Raw genomic sequence first — 12,214 nt, 5'->3', positions numbered from 1 at the left:
CAACGGTCTGGTCAGTCTACCTGTGACTGTCTGTCATGACAGAAAGGCTGAAAATCCATTAGTTGTTCAGTCCACAAGTCTCAGCTATTCCAGTCCAATGCCAGAGTCATTCCTGGAGAGCTGTGGTGATATTTTATTTGTACTGAAATGTTATTTTAATTTTATGTTAATAAATAAAGTTGCCCTGGGGTCAGAGCTATTAGAGCCATAGTAAGAGCGTGGTGGTTAGAAGAGCTAGGTAGATTTCTGTGTGTTCAGGGATACAGCCAGTATTGGAGACATACGCCTTTAAGACCTGGAGGGCGGTACTTACAGGCAGTGATGAGGCAGTCATGTGGTTGGGTTTACAACCAATGAGAAGGCAGAACAGAAAGATTATTTAAACAGGGACACAGGAAGTACCTCCCTCTCTCGGGGAAGCTAGGAGCACTGCAGGAGGTAAGATTTTATCTCTGAGCTCTGACCTCTCGGCTTTTCTCTTTTACCTTGGCTCTGTGTTTCTTATTTTAATAATACGATTGGTTACATCTACAGAGAGCCTTTGATCCTCAGTCCACACTGGGTTCCCAAAGAATTTTGTTTCAATACCTACAAAGGAGCACCTCAGCACCAGGACAGATGAGCCTGTCAGTTGGAGGAAGGGCATGCAGGCCAAAAGTACTTTCCTTCTTTTCATGTGGACTGCCATGGAGGTGTGGTCCAGATTTAGGGTGGGTCTTCTAGCTTCAAGAAATCTGAGTGAGACAGTTCCTTCTGGGGCTGGAGAGATGCTTCAGCACTTAAGATCACTTGCTGCTCTTCCAGAGGATTATAAGATTCCCTGCACCCACATGGCAGTAAAAAAACCTCTCTGATATTCCAGTCCCAAGGGGGATACATTGCTCTCTTGTGGCCTTTGTGGGCACCAGACACTCACATGGTGCACAGTCACATGTAAGCAAAACACACATAAACGTAAAACTTAATTTTTTTTAAAAAAGGAAATCCCTCATAGGAGTGTTTAGCAATGTTGAATGGCTATGCTACAGGAAGATGTATGTGTTTATATTTATATTATCTTTATACTCATTAAAATGAATAAATATGATGAACTCTAAAAGGTTAGAAAACTTCTTCATTATTCAAATGCCTTTATTTTTCCTGCTTACTATAGTAATCTCCCAGGAAATTTTACACCACATATATAACAGTAGTATGAAATGATTTATTGACTGTTCTCAAGTATTCCAGAGGCTCTTAATGTTTCAAACCATGAACATTTATGAAATAGATATCATTTTTTTCATTCATAATGGTATAGCACTTTTCATTGAAGAACATTTTTCTGTTGTTGTATAAGAAACTCTTTTATTTCTATCTCATTTGCCAGAGTAGATAATTACAGAGTCAGTAATGTTATTCTTTATTTAGAGAATGCAAATAAATAAATATATCACAAAATTTAAGGAATTCAGATACATGACAGACACCCAGAATATGTTGATTCATATTATTAGGCTAACCTGGTTTTTCTTATTCTCATGGTATTTATTATTAAATAATTAACTCTGATTCTAAGATGAATAAAACTCTATAACTTATTTTAAGGCAGCAGCAGATAAGCAAAGGATTTATTTCCATAGAAAGTAAAATCATTTTTTATGAAAGGTACATCAGTTTGTAGTATGTTTACTCGTGATGCTGGAAGCCCCAGGTTCCATCCTCAGCACCTCATAAAACTGAGTGTTGTGCCATATTCCTAAGACTTTAGGAAGTAAAGGCTGGAGGATTGGAAGTTCAGAAGCTCAAGGTCATTTTATGTTATATTATTTTTCAGGCCAGCTGGGCATACAGAGATCTTGTTTAAAAAAGAAAAGAAAAGAAAAGAAAAGACAATCTTAGTACATGTTACTTCTTAACAGTTTGCCTGTATATATACATGTATGATTTTTCACTCACACAGACATGAAATAAAGACTTTAAAAAAATGAAAATGATTGCTTTTATACTGACTAGCCTAAAACACTGAAACTTGAGAAGGATTTTATTCAAACAATGCTTTGCTAGACACACTAGGCACATATATTGAAATGTGTATCAAACATTGGTTAAATAGTATAATGTAGATTGTAATATTATTTTGTAGATTTATGTAGAAAAACATAGAGAATTTTAATAAAGGAATGCATGTTTCTAAGATTTTCTTTTGCTTAAGATGAATCACTAGACTATATCAATATAAAATAAAATGGCACAAATCACATTGTTATTAAACCAAATTCACTTGAAGTTGAATGTCAATTTGGTAACAGATTACAGTGATAAAACGTCCTTGAATGTTTGCCATTTTTAGAGTAAAATTAGTGCATATTTAAGAATGCCATTTCTTTGACTTCATGATATTATTTTGAACACTGATTTATTTTATAGTCATAATTTTCAACAACACATATGCTAAAAACAAAACATATATACGTCTAATAAGGTCTCAGAAGGTAATGACATTATTTAAGCTGGACATGATTAAAATTATCAGTCAGGCATATATTTTTAGCAGGATGCCTGGTCTTTTTTTGTGAGTTAATTAGCATTGTTTCACGATGGTAATTACTGTGATGATGACCTCTATTAGGTATATAGGTCAACAATTCATTTGTGGACTTAACAGAAATTTGCCTACCTGGAATTCCATTAAGATACACTTTTTTCCCCTAAGTATCAGGCACTAGAAAGCCCTATTAAATATTCAGAAATTACATTTGTGCTATACTTATACCTTAATCTTAAAACAAAAGGTATTATACTGTTCATATTCAGGACAATATACTGTCGATTATATTTTTCACTTAATGAATCATTTTACAAATAAATCAAGTTATCCATTGCCATGCAAGAACTCATTCTGAACTTTAACACCAATTAATTATTCTGATGGTTCTGTGTGTTGGTGGGGTTCAGCTGGATGATTTTTCTGCTTTAGTCACACTAAATGGATAGATGTGGGTGTGGATTACACAAGGGCTAGAACACTAAAGTTAAGACATAACACTCCTCTATAATCGACCCTCTTTATGTCTTCAAATATACTGTGTTTTCCAAATAGTTATACGGAACCTGTAGTACAATTGCTAGCTAAATGGGAAAAAAAATCAGTGCTTTATATTGTAATGTCCTTTCGAACCTTTGTGTCATTGATTTTATTTATTTTTCCATAGTCTTTTATGCTTTGTTTCTGATAATTTGAGGCTTAATTTGTTTTTCTTTTCCTTTAAAATATTTTTTAATTTTAATTTTGTGACTCAGTGTATGTGCATGTATGTGCAGTATATGAGTGCAGAAACCCACAGAGGTCAGAAGGGGAATCAGATCCTCTGGAGCTGGAGTTATAAAGGGTTATGAACTGCCCTGTGGGAAGTGGGAACTGAACCCGTGTCCTCTACAAGAGTAGTGGGGTATACTAACTATGGAGCCATCTCTCCATCCATGAGTTGTTTATTTGAAATATTCTTTTCTTACTATATTTATCCATTACTCTAAAAATTCTCTTAATCCTGCTATTGTTATAGCTGATGGACTGTCTTCACTTTAATTTAGTTAAAGCTTTTCCTCATTTTCACTTACATTTCTTCAATCCATAGGGGAACAACAGTGCTTTGCTTAATTTCCACATCATTTACAAATTTCCAGCTTTTTTTCTATTAGTAATTATAATTTTATGCTATTGTGATGAGAAGAAATATACTACATAATGAGTATTTTTCAATTTCTGAAGGTAAGTCTCTCTGTGTCACTGAGTCCATTTAGTAAAGTTAACATTTGTTTAGGGCTAAGAAGCACTTGTGATTGGATAACCCACAAGAGGGCTTGTCCATGGAGAAAACTGCTCTCTGTCTCTCAGCAGTCACTGACTTCCTGTAGCTTTTCATCTAGCAATGAGACTCTGTGAAACCTCCTTCATCCAACCTAGCATGTTAACGTGGACCTCTCTATGCAGGTCTTGTTCAGGTACCATATTGTTGAGGTTTTATGTGTCTTGCTTAATTAAAATTAAGGAGCTAGAGAGACAGTTCAGAGGTTAAGAGCACTTGTTGCATACTCAATGAGGACTCACATTTGCACCCCAGCATGCATGTAACAAGCCAGACATCCTGCACACACCTGTAATCACAGGTCCAATGTAGGTGGACATAAGAGAACCTATGAGGCTTGCTGTCTTTTAGCATAGCAGAGAACATAGGAAGCCCAGGTTTAGAGAAAGACCCTGCTTCAGAATAGGCAGAAAGGGATAGAAGGGAACACCAGACACCCTCTTCTGGTCTCCACACATATACACATATGTGCACTCACTCACACAACACACACATATTCACAAAAATAAATAAATCATTCTTAAAATAAAAAATTGAAAGGATGTTGTGAATATAGATGAGTTTTATGATTAACAGACTAGATTTCCTGTAATTATGAAAACCTCTTAATATTGAAACATAGAAATATGATTCTAAAAAATTAGTCTAGTGGGAAAGAAAACATACTAGGAGCTTGGATATTCCTGTAGGTTTATAATAGAGGTAAATGTCATTCATCATTTTCATTGTATAAGATGATATTACTTTCTTACTGTCAATGTACAAAACATTAAGACACTGACAGGTGATCACACAGAAGTTGTCATTTACATTGTTGAGCAGTCTCAAAATGGCACCACCTCAAGAAAAGTCCCAGAGACAACACTGTGTGTCCACTTTGAGCAAACCAACATCAAAACACATCTGCAGCAGCTCTGGGTGACTCTTTCTATAAGTAGAACAGAACTGTCTTCTGCTCATATCAAAGAGCTAGTGCAGAACCCTCCTGCTGCTGTTGATTCTATTATTTGGGAACAGGCCAAAGTGGATGACCCCATTCTGAAAAATTAAATCCTGTCTCAATAGTGGGTTTAAAAGAACTGCTTTGAAGACTGAAGGTTCCAGATCAGATTACTAAGCAACATCAGACCAGATTGGAAATCATATCTGACGATATTTGTGAACTACAAAAGAATAAAACTACAACTAGGGCCAAAAATAGCAAAATACAAGGAAACTAATAGATATCTCGCACAGAAAACTATATGTTCCAATCAAACAGGAAATTCAAAGGAAGAGTAGCTATGCTATCCAGATTGATGAAGAACAGTTGCATGTTCAACTGATACTATACAGGATGAACTAAATACAGTGACTCAGGTCACAGGTAAACTAACTGAACTGATGTCCAGATCAGGATGCAGAATGATTTTAGAGCTGTAAAGTCTGAAGAAAGGTATTACATAGATATAGACCATTATGAGAAATCAAGCAGCATTTGAAACAATAATATGAAGGCCTTAGCCATTAGATAAGCATGATAAAAGATGACCTAAAAGATATGAAACTGGTAGAACATGGATTGAATGAAACCATCCATAATAGAGGCAGTATCTTTAGCTGATTGTTTACAAACTTGTTCCAGCAGTTTATAAAATGCATCTTCTTGCTACATCAGGCCTTTCTTACAATAACCACATGGACAGGAAGAAGGATATTTTTTCTGGTTGGGATGTTTGAAGTTCCTGAGAAATCACTATGTAGTAAATCTGAAATGATCACCACAAAGCACTTCAAAGAGAATCTTTGAAAAATCTAAATCCAGAAGTGGTATTTACTTAAGAAAAGGCACGCAATCAACAAAAGTATATGCACTGTTGTACATTTTACAACATCAGTAAGCATAGTGACAATGTTTAATGATTATTCACCATTCTCTTTTCTATAGCACAAAGTAAAACATAGCTACTTCCTAAATAACAAAACAAACTGTGGCTTATTACATGGCTGTTGGAGACTATGCTTAAAAGTGTAAACGCATCAAAACAAAACAAACAAACAAACAAACAACAAAAACAAAAACAAAAGCCAGGCAGTGGTGGTACACACCTTTAATCACAGCACTCAGGAGGCAGAGGCATGCAGATTTTATGAGTTTGAGGCCAGCCTGGTCTACAAAGCGAGTTCCAGGACAGGCTCCAAAGCTACACAGAGAAACCCTGTCTCAAAAAATAAACAAAAGAGTGTAAATGCATTTCAGCTTTTATATCTGTGAAGTCATCTGTGGGGAGTAAAGAAAATCCCAAAGTATTTAATGATGTATGATTTTTTTCTTTGAAGACTTGAAAATAAATTTTTATATTATTTTACATATTTGAAAATTACAGAACATTCCTAACCAATTAGAATATAATAAAATCAAAAATTTTAAACATTTTTTAAAAAATTTAATTATAGAAATGAAATGTTTAAAATAAATTTTTAATTTGTGATTTAAACCAACCAAACAAAAAAACCTTTGCTTAAAAATTAATTGTACTTAGTTGTCTTTCTCTCTATCTCTCATTCAATATATGGATTGTGAATAATTTTAAGTAAATATGAAATAATATGATTCAGTAAGGCTTTATCAAAGAACCTTGATGTCATTTGTCCTTTCTTCTTCTGTATAGGTTTCCTTCAGCTTTCCAAACTAGGGCCTCTTGTGATTTCATTTCCCACTTCATGTCACTTGTACCCAGCTACTACCCTTCCAAATCTCCCCACCTATGCTCCATTTATACCTTTATGATTACTGGGATTATTCCATGTTTTGTACCCCCATCTGAGGATTTGGAGCTGGGAATTACAGATGAGAGAAAACATGTGGAGTCGTATTTATGGATCTAGGTTATCTAACTCAGTATATTTTTGCCAGTTCTATTCACTTAACTGCAAATTTCATCATTTCACCTTTCTTTACAGCTGAATAATATTCCTTTGTATATAGATGTGTCATATTTTCATTATTTATTCATCTGTTGAAGGACAGAATGTTATTTCCATTTCCTGGTATTGTGACTATAATTGCAATGAAAATTGCTGAGCAAGCAACTGTGGGGTAGGGTATCAAATCCTGTAGGCGTGAACAAATTAGTAATTCATATGGAAGATGCATTTTTGGATTTTTGAGGATCCTCTGTACTGCTTGCAAAATAAAGTAACAATTTGCATTCACAACAATTGTACCTCTTTCTCCACAACTTTGTCACTATTTGCTGCCAATTGTTTTGCTGATCTTGAACATTCAGACTGAGGATAGATTAAATCTCAAAGTTGTTTTAATTAACATTTCTCTGATTGCTAAGGATAATGAAAACCTTTTGAGATACTACTCAGCCATTTTTGTGTCTTCTGCCCAAGCTCATTCTTTATTGGATCATTTGTTTCCTTGATACTTTATTCAGTTATTTGCATATTATGGGTATTTATCCTTTGTCTGATGCAGGGCTGCAAATATTCTCCCTTATTCTCTGAGCTTTTACACTCAACTGTTTAGTTCCTTATCTGTACAAAAGTTTTTTTCTTTAGTTTATGAGGTCTCAATTGTCAGTTACTGGTCTTAATTCTGAAGGAACTTCACCTATATGGGCTAAGAATGCTTCCCACAAGAATCACACACTCACAATAATTCTAGTAAAAGACAGAGGATCTTTTTTTTATAAGGATTTGGCAGAGTAGTCCAAGTGACTCCTAAAACAATATAATTTATCAATGTTCCTTTGCAGAAGACACCACACACTTAGAATACATGACTCAGATGACTAGAATGGGAAATGACATGAAAGTAGTCTCTTTTCTGTGGTCTAGCTTTTATATTCCTAGAAAATTGTACACAAGCTGCCATGTATAGGAAGCAGTTAAGTATTCCTAGTGAGCTGCAACACTTATGAACCACAGTAATCCCCAATGTGGCACAATAGTCACAAAAGTGAAAGATATGGCAATTATATGCTGGTGGTAACTAACACCTGTATAATTAATTAGACTTGTGTTCCACTCAAGTGGTGAGAATCATTCCTGCTACTAGGAACCTAGCTGGTTTCCCAGGACAAGAGATGTCATGGTCTTTAGAAATGAATCTACTACCACCTCTTTGCCAGAGGTGGCACAGTTCCTTACTGCATTCTAAATCTTATCTTTAAAGCCGTAGATACTTGCAGCTGCCACCTCTCACCAAAGAAGCCTATCTTTACAGAAGTGGAGACAATCACAGACAACCATAACTGGACACGATGTGAAGATCATTGAATTATGGCTGGCCCAGACATCTATATTAAAACGTCTACATCTATGCCTCAGGGAACATCACAGAAAAGGAGGCAGAGATATTGTGAGACAGCATACGGGGAAGCCTGCTGTGAAACAGTCTTTCCTAGAAATGGCTGCATAAACCAGACTTGAGAAATAGCATTATCAGCTAATGTAATGATTCTGTTAATATATATTAAAATGTTAATGTACAAGGGGTAACATTTCACTGTGTCCTGTCGGGAGCCACGCAGTCTAGTCTTGGATCAGCCAAGGACTACCTGTATAACCAGTTTCCTTGGGGCAAGGCATCTGTTGAAGCAGACTCTCACTTGGCAAGGACAAGTGGTACATGGGACAGCATAGGAATTTGCAAAATTTGTGCAGCTTGCAGGCTCTTTTCTCTCTCATTATATTGGTGATTCTTTGGGCAGTTTTTAGTTTTACTTTGTCAGTCACACATGCAACAGCTGTAATTTTCCATGAAAATTCTGTTCTTTTTCAAATATTTTTCCCCTAAGATTCAGCAGGGGGTTACTGTTTCTTAAATCTCTTATTTGGAATAGCTAACTATAAATCTCAATCCTGGAAAATTTTCTGACTCAATGGAGGTAGTTAGGTACATATGAGAAAACAATCCTTAGAACATTAACAATGTTTCATAGTTTGGGAAAGGAGAGAAGGGCATGCATATACAGACTAGGAAGAAAGCCTCAGGAATACATATGGTGGCAATTGTTGAGAATAAGTTCTCTGGACACCAAACACAGAATCATTGGTAGAATCTGGTATGCTCCAAGAGGAAAAAATACAATGTAAAATATGGGACGGATAGATCCACCTTTACTATGCATAGGATCTTATATTGGTGGAAAAAGTATGGTACAGTGAGGTGGGAAAAGAGTGCTTTATCACGGTCTGCCTTTTACACAGAGATTGAGACATGGGACCCTCCTGTAGAAAAGGGAACTGTGTGAAAATATATCTTGCAGACATGAAAGAATTGTCTGTATTTGAATATTGTTGTCCTTAAAGCATTGTGCCCATGTCTATTGCTTTTTAACTTTGTAAGTATAAGTAGCTGCAGGATGATATAAGTGTTGCAAGAACAGCATGTGTATGGCTCGATGCTCCATATTTAGTTAAGTCTGAAAAAAAAATGCTGAACTCCATGTCTAGAATAAGGTTACACAGGGGTGGGAAAGTATATCTGGGGAAGCATAAAGGGGAAAAACGGGGGCTTTCATAATGATCTTGATGTATTCCTTAAATTGTGATGTACTTCTTAAAGTCAAAAAATAGAAGCCAATAATAGTTCATGTAACCACAGTGAGAAAAAGTCTGTTTAAGAACAAAAAAGATGGCCTGATGGCTATTTGGGGACATGAGTGCAACCCACTTGGTGGTCGGAAGTTTTCCTTGCACCAACGCCCCTTCCCTGTCTCAGGACTTGAAGCCAAGCCAGGGCTGGACCCAGACAATGTCCTACTCCTAGACAAAGAACTACAGGCAACTAATGACTTCTGGGAAAAGAAGCAGCCTCTTCTTTATGGATGAACCCCATTATGGGTTGCCAAATGCAGAGTGGTGAGCCTTGAAACCATATACACACCAATAAAAACAGACTCAGTAAACTTTATATTATATATTTATATTATATATTTTTATATATTTGTGCACACACATGTGACAAATATAATTAAAGGAAAAGAGGCTATCTTGAGAGCAGAGGGCATTGGATAGGTTCAAGGGAGGGACTGGAGAGAGGAAAGATTGGGGAAGTGATATATAAATCCATTTCAGTTAAAAGCATTAATGTGAAAACAGCAGAATGCTATATAAATTATGTAAACATATGGAAGGGAAATTTTCATGTTAGAAATTAACAACAGCTATGTAAGTTAAAAACTTTTTTTTCTAATCTATTAGCCTATCATAAACCTATAAACTGAAAGAAACCTTAATTCAAAGATTTTACAAAATCAGAGAATTTAAATGCCAAATTTTAAATGCAAATATTTTAAAAAGTCCACTCAATTTGGTTAAGAAATATTATCATTTAGAACAATTAGAGTTTAAGAGGCAATTTCTAGCAATTTTCATCTTTCAGCATGATTAATGAGGCAATAAATTTCAGGAGCTGAGTGGGGTCAAGTTCACTCAGGAGATGAACCAGATGATACATAAAACTAGGCAATGGCTTAGAGAAGTCATATGTTGCCCTCTATAATAAACTGGCTTGTAATGAATTATCTATTTGTATGACCCATATAATCTACACCTTTGCTACTGTAGTCTACACTTAGAACAGAACAGGATTTCTTAGCTTTTTGTTCTTAGTGCAATGTCAACATAGAATATTTTTCTGTGAAGAACAAGTGAAATAATTTAAATGGATCTCCAACAAAAAGCAATATATATATATATATATATATATATATATATATATATATAAAAATTTAATCCATTTCAAAGTTGCCTATTATATCTTCAATAAAAGTAGTCATTTACCCATGATGAAAATCTGCCTGAGTTCACAAGTAAGAAATGAAAACACTGCAGTAGGATTACCAGGTTAGAATTTTCATTTTTAATGTTCACAGATAGCTTAATTTTTAAAATGCAGCAATACTTACACTCAAAACCATTGCTTAAAGTATAAATTGTGACGGGGACATACACACATATTAGCAAGTGGTTTGCACAAACATGACTTCAATAAGTATAAATCCAATTAATACTTCAAAGTATTTGTCGGTAGACTAAATCACACTCACGGATTGCATCAATTTTTGTGATTTAAGAATTTCAAAAATACATTGGTTCAATTTCATATCTATTGCTATGAAAAAGACCTTGACAAAAGTTAGCTTATGGCATGAACACACACCTTCTCACATGCTGGATAGCTCAGGACAACCTGCCTACTGAATAGTACCAGCCATACTTAATTATGATAATAATTACATCACAAAATACCCAGAGCTGAATTGTTTTAAAGAAAAAAATAATATAAAGCTCATAGCTTATATGTCTGGTGTCTGGAGTTTCCAAATAGCATGGCTCACAGAGTTCTTGTAAAGATTCCCTGTCTATATCACAACACAGCAATGAAATGGAAGGAAATTTGCTACATCCAGAGGAGGAACAGAAAGGTTCTATGGCAAGATAGAAAGCAAGATACTGGGGAGAGACTAAACTTACTCTTTTTGTGATTATCACATTGCATTCAAATGTAAGAAACCCAGTTCTATTGAGAGACATTAATCCACTCAAGACGTAGAGGCTCCATGGCCTCATTTGCTTCTGAAAGGGTCCACCTTTTAAATTTCCTATACCTCAATTCTGCTATACTGGAGAACTAGCTTTGATCACATAATCCACAGAGGACATATCACACCTGCCTATAGTGTGATTATTCTTTCAGAAAGTCTTCTAGGAGCTATGCCATCTAATCTCATGATTATCTATGTACTTATACTATACTTTCTGAACTCCCAAGTCTGTAAATCTGAACATTTAAATCCATCTAGAAACATGACTTGCTATATTTGCCTGTGAAGGGACCAATGCTGAGTTTGGAAGAGCATATTTTTATGAGAATCTCTGAAATAGATTTTAGAAATGTTAAAAGTGAAATATTTGGACCATCGGGATATCTCAGCAGGTAAAGGCACTGACTGTCAAGCCTGATGACCTGAGTTCAATCTCTCAGAATCAAATAGTGGAAGAAGAAAATGGACTATCTACACGTTGTCCTCTAAATTCCAAATATATACCCTGGCATGTGCTCTCTTTTCTTTCCAAACACACAATAATTAAATAAATGTAATATAAGGAACTTACAAAGAAAACTATTTTCTACACAATTTATGTTGACTTTGTATTTGGAAAGACTGGAGAGTGGAAGGCCACGTTCCCATGTATCTGACATGCTTTTTATCTGTGATTTTCACATTAAATGCAAAGTTACTCTCTTCTCTGTTTTGCTCCTAGCAATATAAGTTTTGGAGTTTAGAATATACCAAGATAGTTAAAAAAAATCCCCACACAGGATGCCAAGCCTGTAGCCACCAACATCTTGTGGATGAGATACA

The 12,214-nt window shown here is 35.3% G+C and overlaps 1 long non-coding RNA gene and 1 pseudogene across 6 annotated transcripts in view; both read left to right on the top strand.

The window, feature by feature from the left end:
- The window catches only part of LOC121830295 (uncharacterized), a 148,579-nt gene that overhangs the window by 13,574 nt on the left and 122,791 nt on the right, over positions 1–12,214 (top strand). The window lies entirely within an intron of this gene.
- On the top strand, positions 4,596–5,451 carry LOC102919788 (nuclear pore complex protein Nup54 pseudogene; annotated as a pseudogene).

This window comes from Peromyscus maniculatus, chromosome 6 (genome assembly GCF_049852395.1).
Source record: "Peromyscus maniculatus bairdii isolate BWxNUB_F1_BW_parent chromosome 6, HU_Pman_BW_mat_3.1, whole genome shotgun sequence".
Lineage (NCBI taxonomy): Eukaryota > Metazoa > Chordata > Mammalia > Rodentia > Cricetidae > Peromyscus > Peromyscus maniculatus.
Note: the sequence above shows the minus strand (reverse complement) of the source record. Positions and strands in the feature narration are given on the sequence as shown.